The 16,745-nt window shown below is 40.1% G+C and overlaps 1 long non-coding RNA gene across 1 annotated transcript in view; it reads right to left on the reverse strand.

Annotated features, from left to right (window-relative positions):
- Positions 1-16,745, reverse strand: part of LOC140737670 (uncharacterized) — a 65,542-nt gene that overhangs the window by 40,790 nt on the left and 8,007 nt on the right. The gene's annotated exons all lie outside the window — the stretch shown is intronic.

A 16,745-nucleotide genomic window follows, 5' to 3' on the forward strand; every position in this document is an offset into this window, starting at 1 on the left:
CAGTTCAGTTTTGTGGCTGTGCCCTCTAGTTCTGGATACCCCCACCATAGGAAACATTCTCTCCACATCCACCTTATCTAGTTCTTTCATCATTTGGTAGGTTTCAGTGAGATGCCCACACATTTTTTTGAATTCCAGTGAGTACAGGCCCAAAGCTGCCAACACTCCTCATATGTTAACCCCTTCATTCCCGGAAGCATCCTCGTGAGCCTCCTCTGCACTCTGTGCAATGACAACACATGCTTTCTCAGATACATGGTCCAAGTACCAATTTCTTGGTTACATCAGAAACACTGATCAGATAAATTTGGGTTTAATTTATTTATTTTTTGTGGCGTAATATATAATTGATGTAAAAAATTATATTGCACTAATCTTAATCGGACATTTATTGTATTTGTCATACTCTCAAGACATAGTCTTGACCAATTTTTTTCTTCAATTTTAATATTCAAGTCACTTTCCCATTTTTGTCTTGACTTATGGACTCCTTGTTTAATTGCCTGTTTTGAATCAAATTATACATACAAGAGATAAATTTTTTAATCTTTCCTTTTTGAATTAAAGTTTCTATTTCATTAGATTTCGGCAATAACATTGTTTGACCTAATTTTTCTCTTAAATAAGCCCTTAGTTGAAAGTAACAAAAAAGAGTGTTGTTTGATACTTTATATTTATTCTTTAATTGATCAAATGACATTAATATACCTCCTTCAAAACAATCTCCTATATATCTAATCCCTTTTTGAAACCAATTATATGAAAGTTGATTATCCATTGTAAAAGGAATGTCTATTTTGAATTAAAGATCTCTTTGCTAATAAGGATTTCTTTGTCTCATCGTCAACATTTATCTTATTCCATAAGTCAATCAAATGTTTTAATATAGGAGATTCTTTCTTTTCCCGTATCCATTTAGATTCCCATTTATATATAAAATCTTCTGGTGTGTTTTCTCCTATTTTATCTAGTTCTATTCTAATCCATGCCGGCTTATCTTTCTCAAAAAAAGATGCAATAAATCTAAGTTGATTTGCTTTATAATAATTCTTAAAATTTGGAAGTTGTAACCCTCCTAGATCAAATTTCCATGTCAATTTTTCCAATGATATTCTTGACATCTTACGTTTCCAAAGAAACTTCCTCACGTATTTATTTAGCTCTTGAAAAAACTTCTGGGGTAGTTGTATTGGTAGTGATTGAAATAAGTATTGTAGTCTAGGGTATATATTCATTTTTATGGTATTTACTCTACCTACTAATGTTATTGGTAATACCATCCATTTATCAAGATCTTCTTGAATTTTTTTCAATAGTGGTAAATAATTTAATTTGTATAAGTTCTTTATGTCATTATCAACTCTTATACCTAAATATTTTATACCATTTGCCGGCCATCTAAATTGGGTTATTAATCGACATTGACTATAATCTCCTTTAGTAAGAGGTAAAATTTCACTTTTATCCCAATTTTTACATTCTACTTGGTCTTGTTCTAAAATTCAACCTTTTTGGACAAATTTAAGAGTTTTATTGGAACAAATTATTGGAATACAACTTCCACATAATCCAGTATTACTTTTACTAGGTGATATTGAAGGGATAAAACCGATACCCAAATTGAATAAATATCAGAAAGAATTTATAAAAATTGCATTGGCAGTAGCCAAAAAGGCTATTGCAGTTACTTGGAAATCGGATACATATTTAAGTATAGATAATTGGAAGAAAGAAATTTATGGCTGTATTCCACTTGAAAAAATTTAAGAGATAAATATGAAACATTTTTGAAAATTTGGTTCCCTTATTTACAAAAGATAGGATTAAATATATAGGTGCTCCAAAGATGAAATAATTGGTTATTTGGGGAAAGAAATAAATATATATACTAAAGTTATTACGAACTCCATGGAGCATGTGGGGATCTTCCAATATCCAGGCATTCTTTCTTTTTTTTTCTTTCTTTCTTCTTTTTTTTGTCTATAGGGATGTTAGGGGGGAGGGGTTAAGGGGAGGGGGGATGGGTAATATACATTTTTTTCCCATACACTTTTATTCTGTAATTACTTGAAAACACAATAAAAAATTTTTTTTAAAAAAGATACATGGTCCAAAACTGTTGACAATAATACAAGTGCCACCTGACTAACGTCTTATAAAACCTCAACATTATTTCCTTGCTTTTATATTCTATTCCCCTTGGAATAAATGCCATTATTGCACTTGCCTTCTTTACCGCAGACTCAACCTGTAAATTAACCTTCTGGGAGTCTTGCATAAGGAATCCTAAACTCCTCTGCACCTCTGATGTTTGAACCTTTCATTCTTGGAATCATTCTCGTGAATCTTCTTTGAACCCTGTCCAATATTAGTAAATCCTTTCTAAAATAAGGAGCCCAAAACTGCACACAATACTCCAGGTGTGGTCTTACGAGTGCCTTATAGAGCTTCAACATCATATCCCTGCTCTTATATTCTATACCTCTAGAAATGAATGCCAACATTGCATTTGCCTTCTTCACTACTGACCCAACCAGGAGGTTAACCTTTAGGATATCCTGCACAAGTTCTCCCAAGTCCCTTTGCATCTCTGCATTTTGAATTCTCTCCCCATCTAAATAATAGTCTGCCCATTTGTTTCTTCCACCAGTGTGCCTGACCATACACTTTCCATCACTGTATTTCATTTGCTTCTTCTTTGCCCATTCCCCTAAACTATCTAAGTCTCTCTGCAGGTTCTCTGTTTCCTCAACACTACCTGCTCCTCCACCTATCTTAGCACAAATCCATTAATCCCACAGTCCAAATCATTGACATACATCATAAAATAAAGCAGTCCCAACACTGACCCCTGTGGATCTGCACTGGTAACTGGCAGCCAGCCAGAATAGGATCCCTTTATTCCCACTCTCTGTTTTCTGCCGATCAGCCAATGTTCCACCCATGCTAGCAACTTCATGGCTATAGGTTAGCTTATTATAGACCCTAATGGCCGAGGATAAGAATGACCTCATATAGTACACTTTGAAGCAGCACAGTTGTCTTAGTCTATTACTAAAAGGGCTCCTCTGTGCAGCCAAGGTGGCATGGAGAGGATGAGAATCATTGTTCAGAATCGTCAGTGTTTTCCGTTGGGTCCTTTATTGCTGATGTTGAGTGCAAGGTTGTTGTTATGACACCACTCAACTAGCTGGTATTTCTTGCTCCTTACACCCTCTCATCACCATCTGAAATTCAGCTAACAATGGTTGTATTATCAGCAAATTAATAGATGGCATTTGAGCTATTTGCCTCAATTTAGAGCTGCACTAACTTTCTATAGCATTCTCAGTTTATATTCCACCATGCAACGACAGAAAATTAATGCATCGTTATATGTTTTAAATAATAGCTAGAAGTAGTAACTTCCCAAAGCAGCATGGTAGCATAGTGGTTAACACAATGCTTTTCAGTACAAATGACCTGTGTTCAAGTCCCACCGCTGCCTGTAAGTACTTTATACATTCTCCCCATGACCATGTGGTTTCCTCCACGTGCTCTGTTTTCCTCACACAGTCCAAAGACATACTGATTGGTAAATTAATTGGTCATCATAAATTGACCCGTGATTAGGCTAGGTTAAATCACGGGTTGCTGGGTGTCATGGCTCAAAGGGCCAGGTGGGCCTATTCAGCATTGTATCTCAATAAATGAATAAAGAAATAAATATTCCTGGAGACCTGAGTGGATTTGTACATTTTCTTTGGCTAAGGTTGTTGCAGTGCTACATGCAATATTATTGTCACTATTTCAAATTATGGAGCAACTGCATTTTGGAAATGTGAATATAATACTTAATGCTATTCAGTTGTGTGAATTAATAAGAATTTTAAGTTTTATGAATAAGGGAAAATGAAAATTCACAGAGGAATGGTGAAGAATTAAAATTAGACTCTTATATGCAGTGTAATGATAGCAAAGACAAAACATTTCTACTCCACAAGCCTCTTCCCTTCCCTTTAGTCTAGACTAGACATTTCCTGGCAGTGAGATGGAAAAATAGGATGCAGCCATCAGACCTGGATGATGAATTATGAATTTAATGGCAAGGCTTCTAAGTTCACACTCCTGTTGCTTTGTGATTGAAACAGAGGAAGTGGGTGAGGTCCTTCATGAGTACTTTATGTCAGTATTTTCCAGGAATGACAAGATGTGTGATGATGAGATAAGGAAGGAGTATTTTATTATTAAAAAGGAGGAGATGTTAAATGCCTTGTAAAACATTAAGGTGGGTAAATCCCTAGTGTCTGATAGGATTTATCCCAGGATACCAAGGGAAATTGGTGGGGCCTTCACATAGATCTTTGTATCCTTTATAGCTATATAGCCAGAGGGCTGGAGAATAAGCAATGCTGTTGCTTTGCTTAAAAAGAACAATAGAGACAAACCAGGAATTTGTAGGCTGGAGAGCCTTGTACTAATAGTAGGAAAGTTATCAGAGAAGAGTCAGGGCCTTCTGGTGTACCTGGCAGGGCACTCAAAGCCTGTGCCAACCAACTGCCTGGAGTGTTCAAGGACGTTTCCAGTGTCTGACTGCTGCAGTCAGAGGTCCCCACCTGCTGCAAAAGGCAACAATCAAAATGATGCTCAAGAAAAGAAGGGTGAGCTGCCTCAATGTCTATCGCCCAGTTGCACTCACATCTACCGTGATGAACTGCTTTGAGATGTTGCACATGGATGAAATTCACTCTTGCCAAAGCAAAGACCTGGATCTGCTGCAATCTGTCTATCACCACATTAGGTCTCCAGTGGGTGCAATCTCACTGGCACCCCACTCAGCCTTTGATCACCAGGATAATAGCAATACCAATGTCAGCCTGCTGTTTATTGATTACAGCTCAGTGTTCAACACAATCACATCCTCTGTTCTAATCTACAAGTTCCAAAACTGGAATCTCTATACTTCCTGTGCAACTGGATCCCTGACTTCCTCAATAGGAAACAACAGTCTGCACTGATCAGAATTAACATCTCCTCCTCACTGACAATCAACATTGGCTCACTTCAAAGATATGTGCTCAGCCCACTGCTCCACACTCTCTACACCCACAATTGCGTGGCTAGGTACAGCTCAAACACCATTTGTAAATTTGCTGATAGCATACTGTTAGCAGAATGTCAGATGGTGGGGAGGAGACATACAGGAGTGAGACAGATTGGCTGGCTGAGTTGTGTCACAACAACCACCTCACACTCAACATTCATTTTAGCATTCATTTCAAGAGGTCAAGAACAAGGATGTGATGCTGAGGCTTTATAAGGCACTGGTGAGGCCTCACCTTGAGTATTGTGAACAGTTTTGGGCCCCTCATCTTAGAATATTGGAGAGGGTCCAGAGGAGGTTCACAAGGATGATTCCAGGAATGCAAGGATTATCATATGAGTAATGTTTGATGGCTCTGGGTCTGTACTCGCTGGAATTCAGAAGTGTCGGGGGGGATCTCATTGAAACCTTTCAAATGTTGAAAGGCCTAGACAGAGTAGATGTGGAAAGGATGTTTCCCATGGTGAGAGAGTCTAGGACAAGAGGGCACAGCCTCAAGATAGAGGGGTACCCTTTCAAAACAGAGATGCGGAGAAATTTCTTTCGCCAAAGGGCGGTGAATTTGTGGAATTTGTTGCCACATGCAGCTGTAGAGGCTAGGTTATTGGGTGTATTTAAGGCAGAGATTGATAGGTTATTGATTGGATATGGCATCAAAGGTTACAGGGAGAAGGCCAGGAAATGAGGTTAAGGAGGAGAATGAAAAAAAAGGATCAGCCATGATTGAATGGCAGAGCAGACCTGATAGGCCAGATGGCCTAAGTCTGCTACTATGTCTTATGTCTTATGGTCTAACATCAGTAAGACCAAGGAATTGATTGTGGACTTCAGCAAAGGAAAGTCAAGGGAAGACACATCAGTACTTAACAAGGGATTAGCAGAGGGAATGGTGAGTAGTTCAAGCTCCTGGGTGTCCGCATCTCGGAAGGTCTATTTTAGAGCCAACATATTGATGCGATTATGAAGAGGGCTTGCAGCAGGTGTATTTCATTTGGAGTTTAAGGAGATTTGGTATGTCACGAAAGACTAGCAAACTTCTACACCACTGTCTGATATGGAGGGGACCACTGCACAAGATCGGAAAAAATTGCAGAGGGTTGTAAACTCCTTCAAAAGGAAATGCCTCATGAAGGTAGCATCCATCATTAAGGATCCTCACCATCCAAGACTTCCCTGTTCTCAATACTACCATGAGAGGGGAGATACTGGAGCCTCAACATAGTTCTGCTGTCTTTTTGTACTGCTTATTTAATTTATATTTTTTATACATAGTGCATATATATGTTTCCTGTAAGATGATAATGCATTCATATGTAGTGGCCGCTTAAGGGCCAACCAAAGATGTTTTGTCTTTTTTAAACATCTTTGTTACTGTCGCAGGACAATGCTGGACATGGACTTCAAATACTGCAGGTCTAATGCTCATGGGCTGAGGAGTTCGAGGAGCTGGACTAGGTGTAAACCATGTTGTTGCCTTTTACAGAAAGGCAGCAGAGTCAGTGCATGAAGGCGGTGTGCAGTCTAACGGTGAGTGATCGTCCAGAATGTTTCTCTTGCAATCACAAGGCCCTGTTGAACGTTGGTAATGTAGAATGATACAAGTCCATTTCCCTTATGTATTGCCGAGGCAGATGCCAGGGAGTGTCGTGTAACCTCGGTTATAGCAAGGACTCGGCCTCAAGCCTGGGGCTTGCCTGTTACAGCAGTCCAGGAGAGGAGACGTCAGAGGTGGGTGTAGCATGGCATCCATGCTGGGTTGGGGGCTGACCTCTCCTGTTAATGCTGCCCTCCAGTGTTTGCTTGGCGGAAGGCAAGCTGGACTGCGTACATGCATGCTTACGCTCATCTGCGGTCTGCTGAGAACTGCTTGTTCTTGCTGATAACACCCTTGTAACATCAATTTACAGGACATGTGACGCAGGGACTTTGGCTATATATATTTTTTGTGTGTGACTGTATGTTTACTGCTATGTTATTTGTGCTATATGCATCTTGTGTTGCATAAGGCTGTTGGCACTGCCTTGTGCAACTTGACCCCAAAAGAAGGTTGTTTTGTTTGGCTGTATTCATGGGTATGCAAGTATGGTTGAATGCTAATTAAACTTGAACTTGAAATTAAACTTAAATTTGATATATGCTATATTTACACTGTAGATTCTGGTTAATTGGGACAAATGGGACCAGTACATTTTTGCCAAACTAAGCAGCTGCCCCAATTAGTCAAAGTTTCATGGAAATAGTTAAAAAGGTATAAAAAGACAAACTACCATTTAACTGAGTAATAAGCTATGTTTCTAAATGGAATGCAGATCAAATTAGATCACTATCATTACTTCTACTGTACTATAAAGCTCTGTATTAGTTCCTAATTGTTATCGACGGAGGAATTCATTCAGTGTATGCCGTTGTGTGCTTTGATTGACTGTAAATAATCAAAATCAATGAAGACACCTATTGTAGAATGTTTTCATACAATGTTATCAATGATCATATCCTTCAAATCTTCATTTTCATTGTAACATTCAAAATAATTCTTAATACCGTCAACTTCTTCGTAATTCCTAACTTGCTGAAGTAGTGAAATAGTTTCATTTTCATTCCTGGAATGATCTGGCATCTCCAAGCCTGAAAGCCTGAAACTGCAGTGAGCAAAACAGGTTTGAATTGTCTTACTACTTGTTTCTTGCAATTATCAGTGACAAAAATCATTGCTTTTTGAACACAAGCACACACACAACTGGCGCTATTTAAAAACTGTTTGGTCTACACACAGTGTAGTATCTAACAGCCAAACAAGTGACACGTTTGCCACTAGTTAGAAACTGTTCAGCAATAGTCTCCTGTCCCAAGTAAGCAGCTTTGTGCCCCAAATAAACTATGGGAATCCTGGCTATTTTCTCAATTAGTTTTTATTCTTTATGAGTTGTCCAAATAAGCGGCTGCCCTGATTAACCAAATAGAACTGCATGCATTTGCCCTGTCTGTGCCCCTCACGACTTTGTATATTTCTCTAAGCTGTCCCATCATTCACCTGTGCTCCAGGGAAGTGATAATGTAGTGATGAATGGGATCAATTGGCTTGGCAATAATGTTACCAATGAAAAAAAGAACAGGTCTTGTTATAAAATCCCATTCTCTAATTAAAAACATCTGAATGTTTAGATCTGCAAATTAGAACAGAATATTACTTTGTAATCGGTTACATGAAGCCAACAATGTACCAGCCAGCATAACACTTTACACCGCCAGCAATCGATGTTCAATCTCTGCCGCCGTCTGTAAGGAGTTTATAGGTTCCCTTCGTGACCACATGGGTTTTCCAGATGCTCTAGTTTCCTCCCGCATTACAAAGATGTACAGCGTTAGGGTTAGAAAGTTGTGGGCATACAACAAGCATGCAAACAGGATTATAGAAGGCAGAACCTAACGGCAACTCCTTTGCTTGCATCTTCGGAAACAGCTGTATTTCTATCTTTAATATCACTTTTTTTCCTTTTCAGGGTTCTTTTGAAGACCCTAACCTAGGATTACCCACTGACTTCAGTTCTTTGCGGGAGTGGGACCCGCTTTCAGGGCCTCACGACCAGCCATTTTATGACATGCCAAGGACGTGGCCTAGAAGAATAGCATGGTTTCAGGCTGCCGGATTTTCATGGCCCTGGAGGCGGGCAGATTCATAGTCGGTGCTGCTGCAGAAAACTGGTGTGTCGTGGGAGTACAGGGAAGATCAAAAGCAGCAAGCTGACTGCCGACTGTGTGCCCAGAGACAAGAGATCTCTGGGCACTGAGCTTGGAAAAAGTGATGCAACAGACTTTTAACACAATAAATTGACGAGTTGTTCTGTTATGTCTCCACTCTCGCTGTGAAAACGGGGACAGCTCATTTTCCGTTATTAGGGAGAGGGAGAGAGCCTGTGGTATGTTGAATACCAGGTGAATGAATAGTCTTTAGGGTACTGCAAATCTGTGTCATTATTGATGCTTTGCTGCATGCTTGAGTGCTCCGTGGGGGGGGGGGGCGCCGATGTTTTTTTGCTCATGGGGGAGGCTTCACGGTTCTAACATTTAACTGTCATTCATTCTTTGGGGCACTTCATTTCATGGATGTTTGCCAAGAAAAAGAATTTCAGGATTAATATTGTATACATTTCTCTGACATTAAATTGAACCTATTGAACTTGTTGCACATCCGCAGATTGTATCAGTCGTTGACGCAAAGAAAGCATTCCACTGTGTTTCAATATGCTTGTGACAAATAAAGATAAGCTTTAAAAATGTCACTGTTATGTTCCAGGTGAGTACCTAATGTTGAACAAATGAGTCAACTGGTGCATATAACTGGTCATGGCAGTCTTCAGATGATTAATGGATTGATGAACACCAAACCTTCAGGGCATTCCGTCCGTCCTTTCTAGAAACATAGAAAACCTAAAGCACAATAAAGGCCCTTCAGCCCACAAAGCTGTGCCGAGCATGTTCTTACCTGAGAAATTACCTAGGGTTACCCATAGCCCTCTATTTTTCTGAGCTCCATGTACCTGTCCTGGAGTCTCTTAAAAGACCCTATCGTATCTGCCTCCACCACCGTCGCCGGCAGCCAATTCCACGCACTCACCAGTCTCTGTGTAGAAAACTTACCCTGATACTTCCTCTGTACCTGATTCCAAGCAGCTTAAAACTGTGCCCTCTCATGCTGGCCATTTCAGCCCTAGGAAAGAGGCTCTGACTTTCACACGATCAATGCCTCTCATCATCTTATACACCTCTATAAGATCACCTCTCATCCTCTGTCTCTCCAAGGAAAAAAGGCCAAATTCACTCAACCTATTCTCATAAGGCATGCTCCCCAGTCCAGGCAACATCCTTGTAAATGTCCTCTGCACCCTTTCTACCATCAGTTACCTGTGTTGTACGGACTTTAACTCCATTGAATGCCATCCTTTATAAAAAGGGATAATACTGTACACCATATGTCTCTTTAATAATTTATTTGATTAGTTCATATTCACTTGGCTCATGTTAGCAACAGTTTTCTTATATTCAGCGTAAGAATTATAAAATTCCAGATTTAACAGGGAAGAATGATATCCACATCATGTTAGATTGATTCTTAGAAGTAGCCTGCATTCACACAAGGTCAGTTTCATGTTTGCTAACATGAAAAGTTGTACAAGGCCAGAAGAAATTAACTGAAGAATGAAGCAAGTGAATAGATCACTTGGTTTCATGCATGGGTTAGCGATGTGAATATTTGCCTACATAGGGTCTTAGAGCACTACAGCACAGAAACAAGCCTTTTGGCCCATCCAGTCTGTGTCAGACTATTATTCTGCTTAGTCCCATTGACCTGCTCCCAGACCATAGCCCTGCATAGCGCTCCTATCCATGTAACTACCCAAATTTTTATTATATGTTGAAATCAAATCTACATCCACTGCCTCCACTGGCAACTCATTCCAGGTTCTGATCACCTTCTGGTGAAAAAAGTTTCCGCTCATGCTCCCCTTTCAAACTTAACCCATGACCTCTAGTTGTAGTCCCACCCAACCTCCGTGGAAATAGCCTGCTTGAATTTACCCTATCTATACCACCTATAATTTTGTATACCTCTGTCAAATCTCCCTTCATTTTCCTATGCTCCAGGAATAAAGTCCTAACCTATTCAATCTTTCCCTCTAACTCACATCCTCAAATCCCAGCAATATTCATGTAGCTTCCTGCTTCTTCTGGCAATTGTTCAGTATTTGTCAAAAGTCTGCCCTCTTATTTCATTTCTCACTCTGACTTTATTTACTTTCAGTTTTTCTTTCTGCCTTTTCATTTAACTCAGTTAAAAACCTGACATAACAAAAAGATCAGCCAAAGCTTCATGCACGGAGAAAAGTGGTGACAAGACAGCTCAAGTACGACTACTTTACACAAAAGGAAACTCACTTGTGGAAATGATTACAGAGAGAAAAAAAATCAGGAGATAAAGAGAGAGAGAATGTAAAAATGAGTTCCTGCCAAAAATTTACGATGTATGAAATATCCTGACATTGGAAACAGCCATAAATAGAGGAGATTTTGCAGATGTGGTATTATGACTATGAACAAAGTCACTGAAGAGACACTGAAGCTGGTGGAAATAGAAATCTTTATTCAGACAAACAAGCAGAAATCATTCTGGGACAATCTTGGAAGAAGAGTCCTGTTTGTGCTAAAGATCAAAGATAATGGCAGGACAATTCTATAGTAATGATATATCCACAATGCTTCCTTTGCATTACATATAGTTTTCACACTCATATAAAAATTTACACATACATATCCAATCTCATAAACTTCTCAACATCACTCCAGACACCCAAAATGAATTTTAATTCCCACTTACTCTGGGCAGTGTTCATGCATATTCAGACATCTCAGGTTAAATGGAACTTCGTAAGCAGTCCCCCAGGCTGCAGCTTCAAAAATATCATTGTTCTGGGTACATTTTAAACTCATTGTACAATCCACGTTCAGGTCTGAAGACTGGTTGCTGTTGAAATTAATATTTTCTACACACCATATCTCCAGAATATGCCCTATCTCTGGAAATCCAGAGGAACATATACAGAATGTTGGAGGACCTCATCAGCATTGGAAACAGTCCATCTGGCCTCAGCAACAGCAATTTCAATTTATATACCTCTTCAGGATTATTAAAATGTTCAAAGATGCTTCAGAAGGAAATTAATGGACTCAAATTGATACAGAGCAATTTTGAACTCCAACTATTTTTGCCTTATCTCACTTAGTGTTAAAGACCATTCACTTCCCAACACAAAGAAGCAGAAATTTGTGGAAAAAATGTTAGAAATAGTATTTTACAAACTGAAAGATGCTGTGAAATGGGACCCCTATGATGGGAGGTGTCAAGATCATCTTCATAGCCACCTTTTTACAAAGCTATGCCAGGAGAAAATCTTCAGACTTTAAGGAACCCAATCTTGCTGCAACCACAAGCAAGTGGCATGAAAGCCTGCCATGAAGTATGACAAATATAGGAAAAAGGAATTCCATTGTTTCCCATGGCATGAATCACCGTGCCTTAATATGACTCAAGATGATCAGGATAACAGCTTGATGAACTGAAATATACAAAAATGAAAAGGATAAAATTAATGAGACAGCAAGTAAAAAGTTTTTGGAAAATGCTTTGACCAGTGGAACAAAGATCTTGGAGATAATCAGCACCTCAACGTCACATTGGAGATCCTTAAAGTTGTGCTTCACTGGGCAGTGTGCTCCTTGCTCTTTTGTGTTATTGCTTGCACCTTTGAGCTCCAATTTCAAGTCAAGTCACTTTTTATTGTCATTTCGACCATAACTGCTAGTGCAGTACACAGTAAGAACGAAACAATGTTTTTCAGGACCATGGTGTTACATGAAACAGTACAAAAACTACACTGAACTATGTAAAACCAACACAGAAAAAAGCTGCACTAGACCTACCCAGGACTGCATGAAGTGCACAAAACAGTGCAGGCATTAGAATAAATAATAAGCAAGAAAATAGGCACAGTAGAGGGCAGAAAGCTGGTGTCAATCCAGGCTCTGGGTATTGAAGAGTCTGATGGCTTGGGGGAAGAAACTGTTACATAGTCTGGTCGTGAGAGCCTGAATGCTTCGGTGCCTTTTCCCAGATGACAGGAGAGAGAAGAGTTTGTATGAGGGGTGCATGGTGTCCTTCATAATGCTGTTTGCTTTGCGGATGCTCTGTAATGGCGGGAAGAGAGACCCCGATGATCTTCTCAGCTGACCTCACTATCTGCTGCAGGGTCTTGCGATCCGAGATGGTGCAATTTCCGAACCAGGCAGTGATGCAGCTGCTTGGGATGGTCTCAATACAACCCCTGTAGAATGTGATGAGGATGGGGGGTGGGAGATGGACTTTCCTCAGCTTTTGCAGAAAGTAGAGACGCTGCTGGGCTTTCTTTGCTATGGAGCTGGTGTTGAGGGACCAGGTGAGATTCTCCACCAGGTGAACACCAAGAAATTTGGTGCTGTTAACGATCTCTACCAAGGAGCCGTCGATGTTCAGCAGAGAGTGGTTGCTCCGTGCCCTCCTGAAGTCAACAACCATCTCTTTTGTTTTGTTCATGTTCAGAGACAGGTTGTTGGCTCTGCAGTAATGAGCATATGCAAAAATTCATGCCATTAGGTGCATGCCTACTACAAGGAAACATTGGGCCCACTAATATGATTAGTGCACAGAAATACTCAATCCATTTCCCTAATAAATGCATTTTCACTGGGAAATGGTTACAAGTACATTTTACTGTCAGTTACATTATTTTTTTGCAGAGAAACAGTTACTAATTAATCCAATTCCTAGACTAAGAATCAGTGAACAATAGTTGAATTGACAGGTAAGATTTGGAAACATTTTATAGGAGGAAGAGGGATTGAGAGCTGGAGAGGTCAGATGACGGGCAGAAAAATGTGGAATGATCATTCTTTTTCCCCTTTCCTGAGAGAAAGAGGCCATTGATCCTGTGATATGCTTGGTCTCAGAACATTCCTCCTTTTATCGATTCAGAATCAAACCCAGGGCACTGAAGCAGAGAGATTTCTACACTGCAGCACTTTCCTCAGTGGCTGTTGTTGCTTATTGTATGTTGGCTGTGTATTATTCTGCTGAACATTGTGAGCATTTTATGTTGTCGTTGGAATGACCCAGCATTTCCTCAGATTGTAGTGGTTGTTGACGGAAATGGCGCATTTTACTGTATGTTTCGATTTAATATGATTAATAATTAAATCTAATTCTGCTCGTATAGAGGGAAACAGTAGTGTGAGGCTTGGACAACACACACAAAATGCAAGAGGAACTCAGCAGGTCAGGCAGCCTCTATGGAAGGAAATAAACAGTTGACAGTTGATGTTTTGGGCTGAGACCATTTATCACCAGCTGACCTGTTCAATTACTCCAGCATTGCTCAAGACGTCCAACATCTGCAGAATCTCTTGCATCTTGGATGAAGCTTGGAACAGGTCCGGATTAATGGTGACATTGCCGAGCTTTGGTGATGGAGAGCATTTAGGATTGACAGCCCAGTTCAGTGAGAGTCAGGGGTTGTAAAAGTTTTGGTTCAGCTGGAGATTGTAGATAAGTACAGGGGTGGAAACAACAGTTTGATGCAGATGTAGCACTTAACCGAAGGGACGTTCTTCTGTACTGTCCTTCGGTTCTTGATTGTTCATGTTCTTATTGGTTTGTGGTACAGCGTTTAGTCATGGAATCATACAGTATGGAAGCAGCCTTCCAGCACTGACCATCAGAAATCCTAAATGAAACTAATGCAGCACTAATCCCATTTTATACTTCTCACACTGCCAAAAAAAACCCTTCTAGCTTCTACAACTTAATTTGAGTGGCTAATTTACCTCCCAACCCATCTTGGGGATATGTCTGGAAACCAGGGATCCCAAAGGATATCCATGCCATCACACTAAGACTATGCTGATTCTGTACAGACAACAGCTGAGGTCAGGATTGAATTAGTTTACTAAGGTTAAAAAAAAAGTTAAAAGGCTCCAGTCAGTACACAAGAACAAAGCAAAGCTTGTTTATTTAATTTATAAACAGACGTAAAATAAAGGAATACTTTTTACCTCAATACAATTGCAAGGGAAAAGACACCAAATGAATTTGCTGTATGATATTCTTTATTTGAGTTTGCTATAAGTTCAAATGTTTTCCTTGAAACTAAAAGCTGTAGTTGCTTTCTGAAATTTGTACAAGGTAATAATTGTTGATATTAGCCCATAAACAGTCATTTTATCCATAGCATCCAGCTACTACACTAGCTAACAAATCAACTAAGTATCTTCTGGTCCATGCGTTCAAGCAATGCTTTCAAGTAAAAGGCAAGTCAAAGAGCATTTAGTTACACAGTAGTCAATAAAAATATCAGAAGCGGAAGGAAACATAAATACTTTTGAAGCAAAGATTCAAAGTACATTTATGTATGCAGTATACAACCCTGAGATTTGTCTTCCCCACAGACAGCCACGAAACAAAGAAAACCATAGAACCCATTCAAAGAAGAACAGTGACACCACCCCATACCCGAAAAAAAATCAAATTGCGCAAAGGGCTTTAAAAAAGAGCAAAAAAACACAGAATATAAATTTGAAAATTGAGGGAGTCCAGGCACAATGCGGTTCAGCTCAGTGTTCGCTCTCCGCAGGCCGCCCCAATTCAAAGCAACAAGAAAAGGAGCAACCAGACACACATCACAACGTGAACTACAGAGTCCAGCCCACAAACCACATGGATTAAACCTTACCCAACAATCACAGCACCGAGGAGGAATGGAAACCATTCAAACACAAACCTTCCTTCAGGAGCAATGAGCAGGAGAGAGGGAGGAACCACCACATGCAACAACGCAAGCTGGTAGGAAAAGGACTTAGCCAAGATCTAGACAGAAACCTCTGTTGCTTCATGGCTAGTCCTTTGCGATTGAGGATGACTTTCACTGAAATGACTCTGCAAGTTAAAGCTAGGCCAGTTGGAAAGCATCCTGCTTGCTGCTGCTTCTAACATGGAAATATTCTTACGATATGGCTGTTCATAATGAATGACTGAAGCAAATTCTACCTCAGGGTTGGGGCGCTCAGCTCAAAGCAGACAAACCCTGTTAGGGGTTAGTGTGCAAAATTATAGCAATTGTGGATGCTGTAATTATTGAACAAAAGAATTCATTATGTCATAATGCATTGAGCTGAGAGCAAAACCCTGAAAGAAATGTGTCGAAGATGTAAGCTATGACTCTGATAGAAATAAGGAGTGGTCTCCTTTTCCAGTGACCCAGACTCAGATATACCATCTTCTCATTATTACTATTGGGAAGAAGGCACAGGAGCTTGAAGACCCACACTGAATGTTTCAGGGATAACTTCTTCCCCTCCTCCATCAGATTCTTAAATGGTCCAGGAACCCCTGTTTGTGCTTGTAGTGCAGTGGTATCCGCACCCGGACTTTGGAACTAGAGGTCCTGGGTTCGAATCTGGCCAGCTCCTTGCTCAAGTTCTACCTATACTGGGTTGAGCATCAAGCTAGCAACTCAAAAATGTGAAGGTTGCTGCTCGATGCATCGAGTATGTGCGGGGAGGAACTTTACTTTTACCTTATACCATGAACACTACCTTATTATTCCTTTTCTGCTATATTTACTTATTTTTGGAACATTTAGGGTTCAAAGGTCCAATTTCATGTCAGAGAAATGTATACAATATACATTCTGAAATGCTTTTTCTTCGCAAACATCCACAAAAACAGAGAAGTGCCCCAAAGAATGAACAACAGTTAAACGTGAGAACCCCAAAGTCCTCCCCAGCTCCCCCCTCCTGTGCATAAGTGGCAGCAAGGCAACGATCCCCCCTCTCCCTCCAGCAAAAGAAAGTGAATCCACTACCGAGCACAAGCGTGAGCCAGGCGATAGCAAAGATACAGACCAGAGTTACCCCAAAGACTATCGCATTTCATCCAGTATTCGACAAACTACAGGTTCTCCCTCTCCCTAATAAGGGAGAGGGAGGTGTCCATAATTTTCACAGCGAGCGAGAGACATAACAACAACACGCTGGTTTATGACTCTAAGAAGTCCGTTTCGTTGCTTTTTACGAGCTC

Source organism: Hemitrygon akajei, chromosome 2 (genome assembly GCF_048418815.1).
Source record: "Hemitrygon akajei chromosome 2, sHemAka1.3, whole genome shotgun sequence".
Classification (NCBI taxonomy): Eukaryota; Metazoa; Chordata; class Chondrichthyes; order Myliobatiformes; family Dasyatidae; genus Hemitrygon; species Hemitrygon akajei.